This window comes from Callorhinus ursinus, unplaced genomic scaffold, assembly GCF_003265705.2.
Source record: "Callorhinus ursinus isolate GAN/ISIS: 27379988/994484 unplaced genomic scaffold, GSC_fseal_2.0 scaffold13, whole genome shotgun sequence".
Classification (NCBI taxonomy): Eukaryota; Metazoa; Chordata; class Mammalia; order Carnivora; family Otariidae; genus Callorhinus; species Callorhinus ursinus.
Genome location: NW_027397075.1, coordinates 48,578,231 through 48,600,650, shown reverse-complemented (window position 1 = coordinate 48,600,650; position 22,420 = coordinate 48,578,231). Strand labels below are relative to the sequence as shown.

The 22,420-nt window shown below is 43.0% G+C and overlaps 1 protein-coding gene and 2 pseudogenes across 5 annotated transcripts in view; all 3 read right to left on the bottom strand.

Moving 5' to 3' along the window:
* The window catches only part of KCNH1 (potassium voltage-gated channel subfamily H member 1), a 378,415-nt gene that overhangs the window by 125,340 nt on the left and 230,655 nt on the right, over positions 1–22,420 (bottom strand). The gene's annotated exons all lie outside the window — the stretch shown is intronic.
* On the bottom strand, positions 12,945–13,370 carry LOC112828628 (peptidyl-prolyl cis-trans isomerase A pseudogene; annotated as a pseudogene).
* Positions 14,224–14,939, bottom strand: LOC141374037 (acidic leucine-rich nuclear phosphoprotein 32 family member B pseudogene; annotated as a pseudogene).

The following is a 22,420-nucleotide window of genomic DNA, read 5'->3' as shown; positions in this document are numbered from 1 at the left end:
TTCACTTAAATCACTAGTGCATGGCTTTGTTCCTGTCTCCTGCCTGATCACATTCTCTCCCTTTTTCCTTTTTTTTTTTTTCTTTTTCTTAAATCTTCTTTCTTTTTTTAAACAACTTATCTTACCAAGTCCTTTTATAAAATCTTTTATAATTTTCATCTTTACAGTCATCTTCCATCCCTTCATTGTATCAACCCTTATTTTGTACATATATGTCTTTCTTCCTTTAAAATTTTAGGAGGCACTTTTTTCTAACAGACCAAAATACGCCCAAAATCTAGTTTGTGGCACTGATCTATGCACTAGCCTGATCATATTTGATCATATTCGTTTTTTTTTGTATTGTTCTGTTTTTGTTTTTAATCTTTTTCTTTTTGGTTTTTTTTTCTTTCTTTTCTCTTTCTTTTTTCTTTCTTTCCCTTTCTTTTCCCCTGGTTTCAGGTCTTTTCTGATTATTATAGAGTATATTTGCTGGGGACGTTTTTAACCTGTTGGCATTTTGTTCTCTCATTCATCTATTCTCCTCTGGACAAAATGACAAGACGAAAAAAATCGCCTCAGCAAAAAGAACAAGACATAGTACCCTCAGCCAGGGACCTACTCAATACGGACATTAGTACGATGTCGGACCTAGAGTTCAGAATCATGACTTTAAAGATACTAGCTGGGCTTGAAAAAAGCGTGGAAGTTATTAGAGAAACCCTTTCTGGAGAAATAAAAGAACTAAAATCTAACCAAATCGAAATCAAAAAGGCTATTGATGAGGTGCAATCAAAAATGGGGGCACTAACTGCTAGGATAAATGAGGCAGAAGAGAGAATCAGCGATATAGAAGACCAAATGATGGAAAATAAAGAGGCTGAGAAAAAGAGAGAGAAACAACTACAGGATCACGAGGGCAGAATTCGAGAGATAAGTGATACGATAAGACGAAACAACATTAGAATAATCGGGATCCCAGAAGAAGAAGAGAGAGAGAGAGGGGCAGAAGGTATATTGGAGGAAATTATAGCAGAGAACTTCCCTAATGTGAGGAAGGAAACAGGCATCAAAATCCAGGAGGCACAGAGAACACCCTCAAAATCAATAAAAATAGGTCAACACCCCGACATCTAATAGTAAAACTTACGAGTCTCAGAGACAAAGAGAAAATCCTGAAAGCAGCTCGGGAGAAGAGATATGTAACCTACAATGGTAGAAACATTAGATTGGCAACAGACCTATCCACAGAGACCTGGCAGGCCAGAAAGGACTGGCAAGATATCTTCAGAGCACTAAACGAGAAAAATATGCAGCCAAGAATACTATATCCAGCTAGGCTCTCATTGAAAATTGAAGGAGAGATAAAAAGCTTCCAGAACAAACAAAAACTAAAGGAATTTGCAAACACGAAACCAGCCCTCCAAGAAATATTGAGAGGGGTCCTCTAAGCAAAGAGAGAACCTAAAAGCAGCAAAGAGCAGAAACGAACACAGACAACAGACAGTTAACAGTCACCTTACAGGCAATACAATGGCGCTAAATTCATACCTTTCAATAGTTACCCTGAATGTAAATGGGCTCAATGCCCCAATCAAAAGACACAGGCTATCAGATTGGATTAAAAAACAAGACCCATCCATATGCTGTCTGCAAGAGACTCATTTTAGACCCAAAGACACCCCCACATTGAAAGTGAGGGGGTGGAAAACCATTTACCATGCTAATGGACACCAAAAGAAAGCTGGGGTGGCAATCCTTATATCAGACAAATTAGATTTTAAAACAAAGATTGTAATAAGAGATGAGGAAGGACACTATATCCTACTTAAAGGGTCTATCCAACAAGAAGATCTAACAATTGTAAATATCTATGCCCCGAACATGGGAGCAGCCAATTATATAAGGCAATTAATAACAAAAGCAAAGAAACACATTGACAACAATACAATAATAGTGGGGGACTTTAACACCCCCCTGACTGAAATGGACAGATCATCTAAGCAAAAGATCAACAAGGAAATAAAGACTTTAAATGACACACTGGACCAAATGGACTTCACAGACATATTCAGAACATTCCATCCCAGAGCAACGGAATACACATTCTTCTCTAGTGCCCATGGAACATTCTCCAAAATTGATCGCATCCTAGGTCACAAATCAGGTCTCAATCGGTACCAAAAGATTGGGATCATTCCCTGCATGTTTTCAAACCACAATGCTTTGAAACTAGAACTCAATCAGAAGAGGAAAGTTGGAAAGAACTCAAATACATGGAGGCTAAAGAGCATCCTACTAAAGAATGAATGGGTCAACCAAGAAATTAAAGAAGAATTAAAAAAATTCATGGAAACAAATGAAAATGAAAACACAACGGTTCAAAATCTTTGGGATACAGCAAAGGCAGTCCTGAGAGGAAAGTATATAGCAATACAAGCCTTTCTCAAGAAACAAGAAAGGTCTCAAATACACAACCTAACCCTACACCTAAAGGAGCTGGAGAAAGAACAGCAAATAAAGCCTAAACCCAGCAGGAGAAGAGAAATCATAAAGATCAGAGCAGAAATCAATGAACTAGAAACCAAAAGAACAGTAGAACAGATCAACGAAACTAGGAGCTGGTTCTTTGAAAGCATTAACAAGATTGATAAACCCCTGGCCAGACTGATCAAAAAGAAAAGAGAAATGACCCAAATCAACAAAATCATGAATGAAAGAGGAGAGATCACAACCGACACCAAAGAAATACAAACAATTATAAGAACATATTATGAGCAACTCTATGCCAGCAAATTAGATAACCTGGAAGAAATGGGTGCATTCCTAGAGATGTATCAACTACCAAAATTGAACCAGGAAGAAATAGAAAACCTGAACAGACCTATAACCACTAAGGAAATTGAAGCAGTCATCAAAAATCTCCCAAGAAACAAAAGCCCAGGGCCAGATGGCTTCCCAGGGGAATTCTATCAGACATTTAAAGAAGAATTAATACCTATTCTCCTGAAACTGTTCCAAAAAATAGAAATGGAAGGGAAACTTCCAAATTCATTTTATGAGGCCAGCATTACCTTGATCCCAAAACCAGACAAAGACCCCCATCAAAAAAGAGAATTACAGACCAATATCCTTGATGAACATGGATGCAAAAATTCTCACCAAAATACTAGCCAATAGGATCCAACAGTACATTAAAAGGATTATTCACCATGACCAAGTGGGATTTATTCCTGGGCTGCAAGGCTGGTTCAACATCCGCAAATCAATCAACGTGATACAATACATTCACAAAAGAAGAACAAGAATCATATGATCCTCTCAATAGATGCAGAAAAAGCATTTGACAAAGTACAGCATCCTTTCTTGATCAAAACTCTTCAGAGTATAGGGATAGAGGGTACATACCTCAATATCATAAAAGCCATCTATGAAAAACCTACAGCGAATACCGTTCTCAATGGGGAAAGGCTAAGAGCTTTTCCCCTAAGGTCTGGAATGTGGCAGGGATGTCCACTATCACCACTGCTATTCAACATAGTATTAGAAGTCCTAGCCACAGCAATCAGACAACAAAAAGAAATCAAAGGCATCCAAATCGGCAAAGAGGAAGTCAAACTCTCACTCTTTGCAGATGATATGATACTGTATGTGGAAAACCCAAAAGACTCCACCCCAAAACTGCTAGAACTCACACAGGAATTCAGTAAAGTAGCAGGATATAAAATCAATGCACAGAAATCAGTGGCATTCCTATACACCAACAACAAGACAGAAGAGAGACAAATCAAGGAGTCTATCCCATTTACAATTGCACCCAAAACCATTAGATACCTAGGAATAAATCTAACCAAAGAGGCAAAGGATCTGTACTCAGAAAACTATAAAATGCTCATGAAAGAAATTGAAGAAGACACAAAGAAATGGAAAAACGTTCCATGCTCATGGATTGGGAGAATCAACATTGTGAAGATGTCAATGCTACCTAGAGCAATCTACACATTCAATGCAATCCCCATCAAAATACCATCCACTTTTTTCAAAGAAATGGAACAAATAATCCTAAAATTTGTATGGAACCAGAAGAGACCTCGAATAGCCAGAGGAATATTGAAAAAGAAAAGCAAAGCTGGCGGCATCACAATTCCGGACTTCCAGCTCTATTACAAAGCTGTCATCATCAAGACAGTATGGTACTGGCACAAAAACAGACACATAGAACAATGGAACAGAATCGAGAGCCCAGAAATGGACCCTCAACTCTATGGTCAACTCATCTTTGACAGAGCAGGAAAGAATGTCCAATGGAGAAAAGACAGTCTCTTCAACAAATGGTGTTGGGAAAATTGGACAGCCACATGCAGAAGAATGAAACTGGACCATTTCCTTACACCTCACACAAAAATAGACTCCAAATGGTTGAAAGACCTAAACGTGAGACAGGAGTCCATCAAAATCCTAAAGGAGAACACAGGTAGCAACCTTTTCGACCTTAGCCGCAGCAACTTCTTCCTAGAAACATCGCCAAAGGCACGGGAAGCCAGGGCAAAAATGAACTATTGGGATTTCATCAAGATAAAAAGCTTTTGCACAGCAAAAGAAACAGTCCACAAAACCAAAAGACAACCGACAGAATGGGAGAAAATATTTGCAAACGACATATCAGATAAAGGGCTAGTATCCAAAATCTATAAAGAACTTATCAAACTCAACACCCAAAGAACAAATAATCCAATCAAGAAATGGGCAGAAGACATGAACAGACATTTTTCCAAAGAAGACATCCAAATGGCCAACAGACACATGAAAAAGTGCTCAACATCGCTCGGCATCAGGGAAATCCAAATCAAAACCTCAATGGGATACCACCTCACACCCGTCAGAATGGCTAAAATTAACAAGTCAGGAAACGACAGATGCTGGCGGGGATGTGGAGAAAGGGGAACCCTCCTACACTGTTGGTGGGAATGCAAGCTGGTGCAGCCACTCTGGAAAACAGTATGGAGGTTCTTCAAACAGTTGAAAATAGAGCTACCATACGATCCAGCAATGGCACTACTGGGTATTTACCCCAAAGATACAAATGTAGGGATCCGAAGGGGTGCATGCACCCCGATGTTTATAGCAGCAATGTCCACAATAGCCAAACTGTGGAAAGAGCCAAGACGCCCATCGACAGATGAATGGATAAAGAGGAGGTGGTATATATACACAATGGAATATTATGCAGTCATCAAAAGGAATGAGATCTTGCCATTTGCAACGACGTGGATGGAACTGGCGGGTGTTATGCTGAGTGAAATAAGTCAATCAGAGAAAGACATGTATCACATGACCTCACTGACTTGAGGAATTCTTAATCTCAGGAAACAAACTGAGTGTCGTTGAGTGGTGGGGGGTGGGAGGGATGGGGTGTCTGGGTGATAGACATTGGGTAGGGTATCTGCTATGGTGAGCGCTGTGAATTGTGCAAGACTGTTGAATCACAGATCTGTACTTCTGAAACAAATAACGCAACATATTTTAAGAAAAAAGAAAAAGAAGAAGATAACAGGAGAGGAAGAAAAGGGGGAGACGAACCATGAGAGATGATGGACTCTGAAAAAGAAACTGAGGGTTCTAGAGGGAAGGGGGTAGGAGGATGGGTTAGCCTGGTGATGGGTATTGAGGAGGGCACGTTCTGCATGGAGCACTGGGTGTTATGAACAAACAATGAATCATGGAACACTGCACCAAAAACTAATGATGTAATATATGGTGATTAACATAACAATAAAAAATTAAAAAAAAAAGAATTAATAAGATCGATAAACCACTGGTCAGACTTATCCAAAAGAAAAGAGAAAGGACCCAAATTAATAAAATTATGAATGAAAGGGGAGAGATCACGACTAACACCAAGGAAATAGAAACAATTATTAGAAATTATTATCAACAACTCTATGCCAATAAGTTAAGCAACCTGGAAGAAATGGGTGCCTTCCTGGAAGCCTATAAACTGCCAAGACTGAAACAAGAAGAAACTGACAACCTGAATAGGCCAATAACCAGTAACGAGATTGAAGAAGTGATAAAAGAATCTCCCAAAAAACAAGAGTCCAGGGCCTGATAGATTCCCTGGGGAATTCTACCAAACATTCAAAGAAAAATAATACCTATTCTCCTGAAGCTGTTTCAAAAAATAGAAACAGAAGGAGAGCTTCCAGACTCATTCTATGAGGCCAACATTACCTTAATCCCCAAACCAGGCAAAGACCCCATCAAAAAGGAGAATTTCAGACTGATATCCCCAATGAATATGGATTCCAAAATCCTCAACAAAATCCTAGCTAATAGGATCCAACAATACATTAAAAGGATCATCCACCACGACCAAGTGGGATTTATCCTCGGGATGCAAGCGTGGTTCAACATTCACAGATCAATCAATGTGACAGAACACATTAATAAGAGGAGAGAGAAGAAACATATGGTCCTCTCAATTGATGCAGAAAAAGCATTTGACAAAATACAGCATCGTTTCCTGATTAAAATTCTTCAGAGCATAGGGATAGAGGAAACATTCCTCAAGTTCATAAAATCCATCTATGAAAAACCCACAGCAAATATCATCCTCAGTGGGGAAAAGCTGAGAGCCTTTCCCTTAACATCAAGAACACAACAAGGATGCCCACTCTCGCCACTATTGTTCAACATAGTACTAGAAATCCTAGCAACAGCAGTCAGACAACAAAAAGAAATAAAAGGTATTCAAATCGGCAAAGAAGTCAAACTCTCTCTCTTTGCAGACGACATGATACTTTATGTGGAAAACCCAAAAGACTCCACCCCCAAATTACTAGAACTCATACAGCAATTCAGTAATGTGGCAGGATACAACATCAATGCACTGAAATCGGTTGCCTCCATATCTAGAAAGAGAAATTAGAGAAATGATTCCATTTACAATAGCACCAAAAACCGTAAGATACCTTGGAATAAACCTAACCAAAGAGATAAAGGATCTATACTCTAGGAACTACAGAACACTCATGAAAGAAATTGAAGAAGACACAAAAAGATGGAAAAACATTCCATGCTCATGGATCGGAAGAATAAACATTGTTAAAATGTCTATGCTACCCAGAGCAATCTATACCTTCAACACCAACCTGATCAAATTTCCAATGACATTTTTCAAAGTACTGGAGAAAACAATCCTAAAATCTGTATGGAATCAGAAAAGACCCCAAATCGCCAAGGAAATGTTGAAAAAGCAAAACTGCTGCTTATTTTAATGAGACTTAATTTCTTCATTTTTTTGAAGAGAAAAAGAAAAAAGATTCTTGTTATATGAATTTCCCTTACAATAAAATCACCAGTCTTATGATCCTTAATTCCCCATTAGCCAGCCAACTGATTAGGATGAACTGCTCATTAAGTCATGTGGCTGCACTGGTGGGTTGGGGGTAAAAGTCATTAACACACACAACATTGGCATTCAGAGCTCAAAGGAGCCCAGAGACATCCTTTCACTTCTAAGACATTAATGAGATACAGCAAATAGAATCTAAAAAACCAGAGAAGGAGCTCAGAAATGGAATCTTCTGCTTTCTAGGTCAAGCATAGCCCAGCAAATCCTGAGAGGTGAATCCAGTGACTTCTGCACCCACAATATTATCTGATAAGGACAGGAAGATGAGGTCTTCTGAGTTATATCCCCTTGACTTCAAGTTCTGGCTCAGCCACTTGGAGCTGTGTGGCCAGAGGCAAATTACTTTGCTGCTTTTTCCCTCCATTTCTGTCAGTCTGCCAAAAAAAATATCACCTGCTCACTTCCCTGGGTTGTTGGGAGAACGAGATGCTGTGCGAAAGTACCCAGAGTACTCAGTTGGAACAAAGAGATCTTCAATGTTATAGTCTGTTTCAGCTATTGTCCTGGAGTCAAATGTCAGAACACACACATCAGAGGGCATTTCACTAAGACAGCCACGTGGAACAGGAGCCTGAACGGGAACTATTATCTTTTAGTTGCATAGATAAACTCAAAATTTATCATAATAGGAAAATCCTGCAGTCCAGAGACAGGTTTTAAACCAAGCTCGTCCTGCAAAAACCGGGGCCTGCAAAGGAATCTCTAAAACCCATAAAGGCTAAGAATTTTGACACATCAGCTGAAATACTGACTATGTGGTGATTCTGAATGAAGCTACTCCTAGATTGGGAAGGACTGAAGAATAAATGGAGGCATGCAGGAAGGCAGAGGGGACTTAAGTCCTTGTTCCGTGTCATCTGGCCCACATGACAGCAACACATCTCATTTTGTTCATGTAGTATTTTTGGTCTTTGCTGCTGTAAGTGCTCATGCTTATCATAATGTGATAATGATGAGTGGGTGTGAGGATAATGTTTATATTGGCATGGTAACTGGCAACTAACTTTTAAAATCTTGTGTCTTGAAATCCATAGCTATGGATCTATCTCATTGTCTGGAAAGAAATGAGTAGTAACAAGGGGAAGATAAAAAAGTAACTACTAGATGTCATGCTATAGTAGATCAAGGCAGAGTAGGAGAACTCTGTACTTTGGAAACAAAATTACAATTTGGAAACGTGGTTTCACTACCAACCCCAGGATAATCATTCCTCCTCTTTAAATATCTTCATATAGACTAGAGGTAATAATTACCTTATAGTTTTTATTTTTTAGTAAGTGGGATAATGTATATAAAATGCTTATCAGAGTACCTGGCACATAATAAAATGCTCAATAAATATAACAATAATTAACAGCAGGATGGTTAAGGACCATCTCTAGAGTCATCATTTCCTGGAAACATTCCTTCACTAACTTAGATCATCTATTGTCTTAAGTCAACAAACATGAACTGAATACTCAGGCATGTCATGTGCTATGCTGGGAAGCAACATGGTGTAGTGAAGATAACTTGGTCCCAGAAAGGAAAGAACCCTATTGGCCCTGCCATTGTCAGGGAGCAAGAATTTCTGTCCCCTTCAAGGGTCCTTTCTAGCTGGACTAAGAATCAAATTGACATGAGACAGATTAACAAGAGAAAATCAAATTCAATAGGATACATACAGGGAATCTACCCAGACATGGCAATTCCAAAGACAGATAAAATGAGGTCTGTATGTCATCCTGAACCAACAAGAGGGGGCAGAGGTCTGGGACTTCAGAGGAAAGGAAAGCACTTCACAGGGCAATAAGAAGAGCAGATATTTGGTATGTTTGCCCTGCCACACAGATGGGTCACTCAGATAAAATTTATCTCTACTAATAACCATTACTCTGAGATTCTTCTATGGAGTTAAGGGAAGGGCAAGAGTTTCTCTTGAGCCCACAGGGTGTTGATTGTCATCAGCTCAAAATAATCTTCATGCCAAAGTGGCTCATCTTCGGGCATCCTGCCCTTGGCCCCTACCCCACGAATTCAAGTCATAAGAGCCTCAGTTTCCTCATTTATAAGAGAAAGAACACAATCTCCTCCTCTCAGGATTTCTGTGAAGATTCAATGAATTAACATGATGAATGCCAACCACAGTGCTGGGATGGGATAGATCCAAAGTAAACCTTAGTTTTCTTTCTTGACCCACCCAGTGTTAACATCCCTCCATTCAACACCCTGAGACTCAGGTGCCCTCAGCCCTTGGCTTTGAGCGGGTACTTCCTACTGTGATGTGTAGGCTTGTGCTTTTCTTGAAACAGAAGACTTTCTGGAGTGTAGGAAATATGGTGGTCATTTCAGGGACATCTTTCTTCCTCTGCATTCAGTGGGTGCTCAGTAAGTGCTGTTCACTAACTGTTGAAGAGACTGTCCCAAAGAGGGAGTTCAGGTTCAACTGTACAAGGTTTACAATGTGGGTGGGCTTTTTCCACACCCCACAACCATTTCTCCGACACCCGCTGGGTGTCCTACAATTCAACTCCATTCTGAGACCCTCTGCCAGAGGCAGCATCAGATTCCACAGGTTCAGGGCTCAGCCCCACAAGACTGCCCCCACTTAAGATGCCATTTGCAAGGACAGATGGCTACTTGTACTTCTAATGATGGTTCGCATGAACCCCTCCTTGGATTCGATTAATTTGCTAGAGGAGCTCACAGAACTCAGGAAACCTGTTTACTCACTAGATTCCTGGGTGATTACAAAGGATATTAAAGGATAGGAGTCAGTAGCCAGATGAAGAGATACACAGGGCAAGGCCCTGAACAAAGGAGTGTCTGTCCTCCTGGAGTTTGGGGCCTGGCATGGCACTTGGAAGCGTTCTGGTTCACCAACCTGGAAGCTCTCCAAATCCTCCCCTTTTGGGTTCTTATGGAGGCTTCGTTACATAGGCACAACAACTGATTAAATTATTGGCCATTGGTGAATGAAGTCCCCTCTTCCCCCGCAGGAGGCTGGGGGTGGGGGAGGAGTGGGGGCCTGAAAGTTCCAACCCTCCAGTCACATGATTGGCTCTCCTGGTAACCAGCCCAGATCCTTAGGTGCTTCCCAAAGTCACTTCATTCATACAACAAGAGACACCTTTATTGCTGTCGGCACAGGAAATTCCAAGGGTATTAGAAGCTCTGTGCCAGAAACTGGGAGGAAAACCAAACATATATTTACTATTATAAATCATAATATCACACAAAGGCTTCACAATGTGGTCTCAAACCAGGAACATCACTTGCTTGGGCAGTTGGTAGAAATGCAAATTCTCACGCCCCCTCCAAATCTACTGGATCCAAATCTCTGGGGGTGAGACCCAGGAACTTGTATCTCTTCAAACTCTCCAGGTGATTTTGAGGCATCTTCATGTTTGAGAAGCACTGTTTTATACCACAGGGATCCCCACCATTTCCCTAATAAGTTGTAAGTATAATGCTCCATTCCAAGGGAGGAGGGTGGTCGGAGGGGGAAAAATACTGGGCCATATTGAGGAAGCAGGACGAGGCCAAGAAGGCAGCTAACCTTACCCCCACTAGACAGAACAATGACGGCGAAGCCAGGAGAGAATGAGGGAATGATCCCACAGGTCAGTGGTTCCTTGATGCAGGGGACACTGATACGAACAGCTCACTCCACTCCAAACGTCCTACCGGCACTGTGTCCTCGTTCCTCTCCAAGCTGAACAGCTATTGCCCTGAGCACAGAAAGTGCCCCCCAAATCAGGGAATATAAAACACTCATACATTCCCTACTTTATAACAAGAAAAGCCTGAAAACTCTCACCTAATATATTGCTAAGAATAGCCCAAATTCCTATACCACGCTGAAACTCTGCTGTGTTGGTGAATGTCACTTAACAAGCAAAATTCTTACAGGGGAGACAGAAGGTTATTTTCAGCTATTTCTCATCTATTGAATAAAACAACAGCTCCCACTCCACAGTAACCCATTAACCAGGCAGTCTGTGCCACCTCATTTCAACCAGTGTTTTAATAGCACCACAGATAAAAGCACAGCCATTTCCACAGGCAATTACCTCTGCAAATGAATCAAGAAGGTCAGACACAGGTTGGAAAGGTCTCCAAATAATTTGCTACTTTCACTTATTTTGTGCTTGCTGAGTTTCTGATTGCAAAGAGACAAACAGTTACAGTTATACCTGGCTAAAAAGGTAGACTGGCTTGCAGGTTTTCCAACCCAGGTCTTACTTGACATCATAATGAGAGTCCTAAGTTTGTATTTTGCCGATATGAGTCATCAAAGAGAATCTAGTTAACAAAGCCACTTAAAATGACACAATTTTTAAAGCCATTTAAACAGGTATGTTAACTTTAACTGGGCTCATTTTCCAATATAGTTATAACTCCTAAAGTTATAAGCTCTCAGAAAGTTCAAATTTTGGTTTTTCTTCTACATCTCAAAACAACTACAAAAAAGAAAAGAATCTTTTTTTTTCAAAAGGCACTACCATCAGCATGGTGAATTAAATTGGAACAGCACAATGACAGCACAAAATGTCTTTTAAAGAAATACCTCTTCCAATAATAGTAATAGAAAGAAATTAAAATCACTTTCTCCCCTGTTGACAACTCTGATCTCGGCACTTCAACATCTGGTGATTTTCCTCCTTGAACGACCTGCAGTGTTCGTTTTTCAAAGGCAATGCTAGAATTATATGGTTGCTAAGTGACACCTTAGGTCATAGTGCCTCTCTCCACATTGCCTCCAAAGTAATAATTACCCCCGAATAATCATGCCTTACCCAGCTTTCTACTACACAGGATGCCGAGGAGTAGAGCGAATCGTAAACTCTCATACTGGACAGAGCCTTCCTTCTTTCGTGAGTCAGTGGTCCTCATTCCGACTCTGCTGTCCATCAGCTGTAAGCCAAGTGACTTCACCCCTTTGTGCCCAGGAGGCCCAAATATTTGTTTAAAAAAGGAATAAAAACAGTGATAATAACAACTAGAACTTGTACAGCTTTTAGGATGTGCAAATCACTGTTCTAGTCATTTTGCATACACGATTTATTTATCTTAATGGTAGATACCATTGTTATCTTCCTTTTACTGATGCATCTGAGTCAAGAGTGTTTAAGTGACTCGGCCAGAGTCACACAGCTGGTAAGTGGCAGATGGAGGATTCACATGCAGGCAGGCTGACTTGGGAGCCCACCCCACCACAGCACCAGACGCCTCTCTCTCTCTGTTTTTTTTTTAAATTTTATTTTATTATGTTATGTTAATCACACCAGTCAGACGCCTCTCTTAAACACACGTCTACTGTGTGCCAGCTACTGCTTCAGCGCCTCAAATGCACTGACTCATTTAAATCTCTTAACAGCCCTATGAGGAAGGGACGAGCGTGAGCTTTATTTGCAGATGGGCCACAGAGAGGTTAAGCAACTTGGCTAAGGTCACACAGCTTTTTCTGTGGTTTAGGTTTTATTTCATCATCCTAAACTGAACTCTGCAATCCAGCTAGACCTGGGGATAAGGAACCATGGTGCCTGCAGAACTGCAACGAGACCACAGAGATTCTGGGGTATTTCGAGCAGGTGGGGGTGGAGGAGTGCTCTCCCGAGCTACAAAAGGAATGGTCTGGTAGTTAAGATAAAACACAAGTCAGATTTATTAGATCTGCCCACAGTCAGCCATGGTGATCTTCTTGCTGGTCTTGCTGTTCCTGGACCCAAAGCGCTCCATGGCCTCCACGATGTTCATGCCCTCTTTGACCTTGCCGAAGACCACATGCTTGCCATCCAACCGCTCGGTCTCGGCAGTGCAGATGAAGAACTGGGAACTGTTCGTGTTGGATCCGGCGCTGGCCATGGACAGGATGCCAGGACCCGTGTGCTTCAAGATGAAATTCTCATCATTAAACTTCTCCCCATAGATGAACTTGCCTCCAGTGCCATTATGGCGTGCGAAGTTCCCGCCCTGGCACATAATACCCGGAATAATCCTGTGAAAGCAGAAATCCTTTCTCCCCAGTGCTCAGGGCACGGATTCAAACCCAGCCCATGCCTTGAACATTTATACCAGGGTTTCTCAGCCTCATCACCATTGATATTTTGGGCCAGCTAATTCTTTGCTGTGGGAAACTTTTTTTTTAATGTTAAGATTTGATTTACAAGCCTTCTTTGTTGTACAGAAAGTAAAAATGCTGTTACAGTCTTGCTGTAACTAGCAGCCACTGACGGTTGACTCACCAACCACAACGACCCATGCTCAGCAAGAGTCTTACACAAGAACCTAACAGCACTTACCATTTTGTTGGAGTGCAGTCCCCAAGCTGATGGTAGATTTTGAAGAGGGACCAAATGGAGAAAGGCAGAATGTCACAGGAACTATTCTTTGGCTCTCTGGGTGGGTGGTGTCCTGTGGTGGGTATCACAGATACCCTTTATTACTATTATTACCTTTATTACTATTATTATTTAAACTGCTACCAGGGAGCAGTCCAACCAATACTGAGCAGTCCTTTCTCTGCAGGTTATTTTGGTCTTAATCATCAATTTTTCTCCTTCATCATCAATTGTTCTTTTCCTCTTTTACCTTCCCACTTTCTTTATTTTTTTTAATTTTTTTAAGATTTTATTTATTTGAGAGAGCGAGAATGAGAGAGAGAGAGAGCACATGAGAGGGGAGAGGGTCCGAGGGAGAAGCAGACTCCCCGCGAGCAGGGAGCCTGATGCGGGACTCGATCCCCGGACGCCAGGATGATGACCCGAGCCGAAGGCAGACGCTCAACCGACTGAGCCACCCAGGCGCCCACCTTCCCACTTTCTTACTTTTCTTCCTCTTTTTCCTCTTCATGCCCTTATCTTCATCACCTTGTCCATCGTGTCCAAATTCTTCTTCCTCCCCACTGACCTCACCTCCATCCTTTCCCTGCTCACACCTTCTTCCTCCTCTTCCTCTTCTTGGTTATCACACTCCCCCTCCTCCTCACCACCCTCCTCCTCATCTTCCCCTTGGCCTGGCTCTCCTTGGTGCCTACCGTTCACCTGGGCATCTGAACCAGAGGCTTCTTGATCTTCTTGGCCCTAGCCATCCAGGTAGGTCAGCCGGAGAAGACGCTGTCTCCCCAGTCATTCAGACTAGGAACCCCACAGTGAAACAGGTCCAGGCTTTTCAGACCTTCCCACTTTTTCAAAGATTCCAAGGTGCTGATATTTTGCAGTAGAACGCACTGAAGTTCGGATGTGTGAGATTTGAAAGGTTTTCTTCTACCTGTCCAGAACTCCGAAGATTCTATGGTCACTGAGCTCCAGCTTTTTCAATGTAGGTAGCTGGGGGAGATGTGAAACCGAGATCAAGCCGGCATTTATGAAACTGAGCAACTCTAAGTTCACAAATGCAGTGTTCAGTCCACAATTTTCCCATCATTTGATCTGCAGTTGTCCGGGACAAGTTTTCCAACAGCGGCCGGAGTCAGGTGGAGCCTCCTCTTCGGGTCCATGGTTCCCTCTTCCCCACTCTTCAAACTTCACTTTCCACGGAGGGGCGGAGGGGTGACAGGCATCCGGGCCTGCGCGGGGAGGGCCCTCGGACGGTCCGGGCGGCAGGCAGGCGAGCGGAGCCCTCGGCGCCAAGTGACTCCCGCGAGCAGAGCCCAGGGACTCCGCGGAGGGCAGGGGGCGGGAGCGCAGCGCTGGTCTCACTACCGCCGCCCCCGGCCGCGGGCCGCACTGCGCAGAGATGTCGGGGGCAGCTCGGCTGGCTGGACTTGGCAGGCTGCTGCCTTCCCTGGAATAAATAAACCTGCCAAATGAGGGAGTCAGACAAGAAAAAGGACTGCATGAGATCTGAAGTCCCTCTGATCTCCAAGAAATGACTATGATTATGAATTATGATTATGGAATTAGAAAAACTGAAGTGAATGATCATACACCAGGTCTATTCATGATGATAAAAACTTGGCCTTTCTCATCTTCTTAGACAGATAGACGATTTTCAGCCTAATGGTGATGTCCATAATTGACTTTAAGGACTTCTTATAAACCCAGATAACTGTCTCCCACAAAGATTTTGATCAGGGAGAAATAGTTTTCTTGCCATAACCCACAAACCACGAGTCTCAGCGGCTTCCCTCCCACTAAATCTGACACATCATAGCAGTCAGAGCTCTGGAGTCACACTGACTGAAGGGTTAAATACTAGCTCTGCTACTTACTTGCTGTGTGACTTTGGGCAAAGCACTTGATCTCTCTGAGCTCCATTTTCCCCATCTGTACAAATAGGGGATAATACCATCCTTGGGGAGGATTAAACGTGATGAGCTAGATGAAGTGCTCCAATGTAGTACATGCTCAATACATGTCAGTTGTTGCTATGTTATTATTATTCAAGATCCAACACAAAACAAAACATAACTCTTCCAGAAGCCTCCCAGAACTATCACATCTAACTACCCCCCACTTCTGCTCCTCAGTGTTAACTCGTGTGACATCAACAATCCCCAGATGGGTCCTACATACCTGGAACCGTCATGACCATGATTCTCAATCAGGGGGCATATTACAATTATCAAAACAGCTTTTCTTTAAATTATATTTTCCTGGGTTTAGTTATACTCAGGGGGGAAGAGCGGTGAGAAGAGAGTGAGCAAGTAGATTTTTTAAAACTCCCCATGATCTGGGCGCCTGGGTGGCTCAGTTGGTTAAGCGACTGCCTTCGGCTCAGGTCATGATCCTGGAGTCCCGGGATCAAGTCCCACATCGGGCTCCCTGCTCAGTGGGGAGTCTGCTTCTCCTTCTGACCCTCTTCCCTCTCGTGCTCTCTATCTCAAATAAATAAATAAAATCTTTAAAAAAAAATAAAAATAAAACTCCCCATGATCCTTATAGGCACCATCATCTCAGCCCCATGGGTGAGCCTCTAAATTATCTGCGAGCAACTACTGGATGCCTTTTTTTTTTAAAAAAAAATCTGATTATACATAACAATAAAAAATTTTTTTTAAAAAGTCTGGTTATGTTCAACTATTCTAAAAATGTTTAAGGAAAGGAATATGATGCCTTTATGAAACAGATTATAAAAGAACAAGCTTAGCCAAGAAGCACTTAATGCTAACTGGGTACTGATGATTTAAAAAAAAAGAAGGGGTGTAGTTAATTGAAGAAACTAGTAACTTTTGAACTTTTTGCTAGTTGAAAAGAAATAATCATAGGCTAGATTTGGATTTTACAGAGACTGGGGGAAAAAAGCAGCCTTGACTTTTTTTTCTCTTTTCTCACTTGAAAGAGGAAAGATTAAGAAATAGTATGTAGAGAAAAAGGTAATTTTAGGCCTTGAAATTAGCAAGGTCAATATTTTTCATGAAGAGAGATGGCTAAGGGGGGCTGGCCAAATGTCAGGAGGAAGGAACAGAGCCTTCACCATGTTTTTGAGCAGCCAAGCCTTGAGTGTCTGCCATGACACTTTGGACAAGCCAAGGGCCCTGGGCTTCCTGCCCTGAATCACTGGGGCTACAAGACAGTCAAGGTTACCGTGAGGGGAGAAAGAAAAATAAAAATTAAGCCAAGCAGTGATGGATATGTTGAGTTTAGGGAAGGAAAAAACCAACATTCAACTTGTACTGATAAGATATGTACATATCTTGATAAATTGGTCCAAAAAATAGCAATCAGAAATTACTGGATTCTATTCTTCTGTTGACAGTATTGTTAATAGAAAAGGCCCAAGTGGTAAATTCCTGCAGATTTCTGATTCAGTTTCACCACGTCATTACCACTGAACAGTTGACTTCATGGTAGCTATCAGGGACTCTAAGAACAGTGCTCATGAAAACATAATCAGCCTTGAGATAAGCAGAAGAATCCATCCCCAGAGAATTCTCCTGGAGGGGCAATGCTGAGGATAGAAGGAAGCATGTGGGAAGGTGTTCCAGACAAGAGAAAATATCTCCAAAGGTGCAGAAGACACAAGGACAATGTGGGCTAGGGGACAAGTGAGGTTATTTAGCTGTGATATTAAGTATATGGAAACAAAGTCTGCATTTAACTGATCCCACTTGGGGAACTGAGTGAAGAAAGCCCTCCTGCGTGAGATGATGCCAGGACTTAGTCTTGAATTATTCTGGTAAATGAAGGAGGGAGGGCAAATGGAAAATTCCGGGCAAAGGGAATAGTATGGCCAAGCCTGGATGGTTGAGAGAACAAGTCTTGTCTGAGGAACTGCAAGTCTCTCAGTATAGCTGGTTCCTACAATTCAAAGATGGTGGTGGGGTGACCCTAAGAGAAGAAGTTGGCACGTGACAAGACCCACATCATGAAAGGCATTCTTAGGTTTTATCCTATAGGCAGTGGAGCTCCTTATTTATACCTGGTATCTCCACCCTTGGGCTCAGGACAGACATAGCAACCTCAACCGGCATCCCAAGATGCAGAATTTGGGGGCACCTGGGTGGCTCAGTTGGTTAAGCGACTGCCTTCGGCTCAGGTCATGATCCTGGAGTCCTGGGATCGAGTCCCGCATCGGGCTCCCTGCTCAGCGGAGAGTCTGCCTCTCCCTCTGACCCTCTTCCCTCTCGTGCTCTCTATCTCTCATTCTCTCTCTCTCAAATAAATAAATAAAATCTTAAAAAAAAAAGATGCAGAATTTGTTCTGCTCACAGGTTCCAGGGGAACCAGCCCAACAACTGGGTTGCTCATTCTGACAGCTGGCTTAAGGCCAAGAGAGACACCAACCATCTCGATATTTATGAGTGATCCAATGGTACCACCGTACCTTTCAAATTGCTAATTTGGTTTGCCAAGATGGGGCATCATATTGATATTACATTAGTTCTGATACAAAATGTTGGCTAGTAAAAGTTTTCAAATTGCCATAGCTTCTGTAGTTTTTGAAATAGTTTCCAACCTAATTCAGCACACAGGGAGGAGTTTCAGAAAGATGTCTGCACTGAGTGAGGTCTACAATCTACACCTGTAAATGGAAGACCAGAAGTAGACTCTGATCCAGCATATACACAGGGGCAGAGATGCTGATTCCATGACAGCCCTCTATTTCTCTTCTAAAACTTAGATTTCAGCTCCACTGAGATAGGCTTTTCTGAGCCAACCAACCTTCCGGATGCCTCCCTAAACCTAAAAGGAGGGATGCAGAGCACCTGAGAAGTGGCAGGCTTGGTTGGTCCTGGGAAGGTCACTGTGACATTGCCATCAATAGGAGGAGGAAAAGGAAGTTCTGAGGGGCCCACAGTTATAGAAAGAGCAGAAAAATAGTCTCTACTCTGCCCTGTGAAGCATGATCGAAACCCCGGGTTGCTCCCCCTTTCTCTGGGGGAGAAAGCAGAACAGCCTCTGAGGGGAAGCAGTATTTTACCTCTGACATTTAGAAGTACCAGCTCATGGTGTTAACAGAAATGGTCCAACTTTCAGTTGATATTTTAATATCATCTAAATTCTCTACTAACAACGCATTATTAGTGTGGACCACTCCCACCCCCTTCTTGTACTTCCGTCAGTCCTGCTCCTCCCTGGTCTCTGGTTACAGCAGATGGGCTGGGGTGTCAGAATGATAAAAGTGAGCCCCATTTGGCACATGGCTGTTTCATCAGCAGTAGTATATGCTCTGCTGCTTAGGAACGGCAGGCCACGTGCCCTCTTTGGAACTAAACAGTTCAGCTATTAATGCAGAAATGAATGGGTTTTCAGATAATCACTTCAGTCTAATGGCCAAACTTGATCTCTTTATTTATTCATTTATTCCACAAATATCTACCAAGCACCTCCCTTGTGTTAGGCGTGGTGCTGGTGCTGAGGTATACAATGTCTGATGAGACCAACGTCTATATGAATGGACAAATGAGACACAGTGTGGTCAGGGTGCAATCTAGACTTGGGGGTGAGGGGTGGGGGGCAGGGGTGGGCAGGGTGGGCATCATGCCCAGAGAACAGTTTTGAAGGATAAACAGAGTTGGGGGTATGGCAGTGGAGTGAGCAAGGAAGACTCCCAAGCCAAAGCAACTGGTCCAGTCCTGGGGCACGGGGTATGGATGGAGGGCAGTGAGAGAGGAGGCTGGACAAGTGCGTGGGGGCTGGGCCTGCAGCCCTATGTCAGGCTAAGACGCTTGGATTTGCACGAATTAAGACTTGCTCATCAAATCCCTAGCATGTGCTCTGAATCGGTGGATGTTTTCAGAGCTTCATTAAATATAATGAGGGTACGGGCCTGCCCTTTGCTGAAGAATTTACACGTACTCGGTTATTTCCACCATTGAAGTCTTAGTGCTTTGGTTAAATCCTGGCAGAGTTATGAAGTCACTGCTGATAAATCAGCCAATATGTAAAGAACATGGATTGAATGCCCAATTTCCTCAACTACCAGCTCTCCTTTGCTTTTTCTTCTCAGTCCTATCACACAGGCTCAATATTTCAATATCATTTCTGCACACCCTTTCTCATTTTAGTTATCCCCATGTCCATTTTCCCCCTTCCATTCCTGCTGCCACTTCTGGTGCGCAGAGCCATCCCTTCTCAAAGGACACAAGCCTCCGTCCTCTCTCCAGTCCAGTCTCCCAAGCCACCTCAAATCTTGCTTCTACACAGTGTTAACCAAGTTTTGAAGACATTCTTTGGACCATATCATTCCTGGCCCCAAATTTCAGAGGTCCCCCAGCATCTCAGCATCTGGCCCATCATCCTAAGGGAGGTAACCAGGTATGTGGCTCCAACATGCCTACACACGCTTGTCTTCCACTACTCATGCCTACGCAGCTATGCCCCGGACTACCGTTCTTTGCATGCACCCTGTATTTGGGATTGGTTCCATGGACGTGCAACCCTGCGCTATCCTGTGATCTCTGCCCTTAGAAGCTCCCACGCTTGAGCGAATGCTCTGCTGCCCTGTCTCAAAATTCTTAATGGTTTGTGAACAAAGGGTCTCGCATTTTCGTTTTGCACTGGGTGCCTCAAATATGTTGCTGATGTTGCCTGCCTTACATCCCCATCTTTACTCATGGTCTTTTCCCCATAGAAAGGACCTTAACCGCCACTCCTGCCTGAACCTGACCCCTCTGTCAAGGCCCAGCTCAAATGCCATCAAGTCTTTGTCAGCCCACGCCTGAAGCAGGCTCTCCTCTGGGCTCCCCACCCCCCAACCCCAGTATGTCACTTTTACTTCTGGTTTAGCACATGTCACACATAACTCACAATGTAGTTGTCTGCAAACATGCCTCCTTGCCCTCACCACAGGGAAGGCAAACTTCTCTAAGGATGGGGGTGGCAGGTATATTCTTTCACATCTGTTCCTTCTTAAGCTCTCAACGCATTATTGATGAACTGAATTTCACTCTCCAGAATAATCCAGTGATTTCTCGGCCACCAGGATCTCTTCTCCCCATGAACGGCTCCCAGCCCCGCCTGGTTCTACTGGCGGTACCCACGGTAAGGTGTGGCCCTCTCAGAAACAATGGTAATGTGAGAATGGGCACCCGGCAGTCACTTACTTAAGGAGAGCGAAACGATTCTGTAACTAGTCATGCACATGAAGAGCAGTCTGAGTGAAAAGGAGGGGGAAAAAAAACCCCCAAATTTGAAAGTTCATAGGCCAGCTAAATTTTTTAATTTAGTTCTCAAAAGAGAACCAATTCCCAGTTGTGCGTAAAACTGTTCCTAAAGTAACTGGTACACCCAAGAGGCTTCCTGAGGTTGAAGACTTCCACCAGAAGAGTAGCCAGTGGAGCTCAGCTTAAATGTGGTCCCCTAAGGACCATGCTGTATCAAGAAAAGGCCCAACTATGACATGCGCTCTCCCCGCATTTTTCTTACAACACATCTTAATCCAGTCGTGTCTTTTTCTTGCTTAAAAGCCTTCCTTCCGACACTCTCCTTACTAGACAACAGAGTCCAAACACCCTAGTAAAAAACAGCTAACATACATTGAGTGCTTTCTTTATGCCAAGTACTAGGTCAAGTGTTTTTACAGAGCTTATTTCATTGAATCCTAACAGACCTAGATAACAGGCACAACTTCAATCCCTACTTTAAATATCTGAGCTCTTCCTGTGCATGAGTAGTTACAGAATGAGGTCATTAAGTTATGCAGATCTTCCAAAAGTCAACACTTTCCATCAGAGAATACAAAAAAACCGTATTCATTAGTATCCCTATCAACTGCATCATCCAGTCTTTAGTATTGGAAACTGTCACACTCATGATGGAAGTTACCGGTTTTCCATAATTCTAATTTTTGCTGGAAAGCTTTAATTTCCTAACTGGCAACAAACACTGTCAGTCGCTTTTCTTGATGTGATGGGCTCACCGCATTGATTTTCATGAAAATGTCTGCCAAACACTCAAGTCTAGAAAGCCATGCTTTGTGCGTCAGTTTTTCTTTCGAGTACAAATGGCAGCAAAAACAGCAAGAAAGGAGACTCTATTGAAGCTTGCAATCCAACTGCACAAATGCTTTTCCTTGGAAATTTCAGTATGTGGAAGTGCTTTAACGTATGCTTCCCATTTTGTCCCACAGAATATTAAAATATATATACTCAAGGGTCAAGATTTACTAAATTTGAGGGCGGAGCAAGATGGCGGAGGAGTAGGAGACCTGGATTTCGTCTGGTCTCAGGAAATTCAGCTGAATAGGGATCAAACCATTCTGAACACCTACGAACTCAACAGGAGATCGAAGAGGAGAGTAGCAACAACTCTCTGAACAGAAAAGCGACCACTTTCTGGAAGGTAGGACGTGCGGAGAAGTGAATCCAAGGCGATATTCGGGAGGTTACACGGCGGGGGAGGGGGGCCTCCGTTGGCCGCTTCTGGCAAGTGATAGAGCCGCGGAGCACAAAATCGGAACTTTTAGAAGTCGGCTCCGCTGAGGGACGCCACTCCAGTGGCTAAGCGGGGGGTGAAACCCTCGCGGGACAGTGGGGTCTCAGGACCTTCGGGGTCAGAGAGAGACCGGAGGTGCCTGAGCGTGGCAGAGCTCCCAGGTATCAGAGCGGGGAAGCCGGCTGCAGAGACGGAGCCGAGGCACAGGCTCTCATCTCGGGGTTGC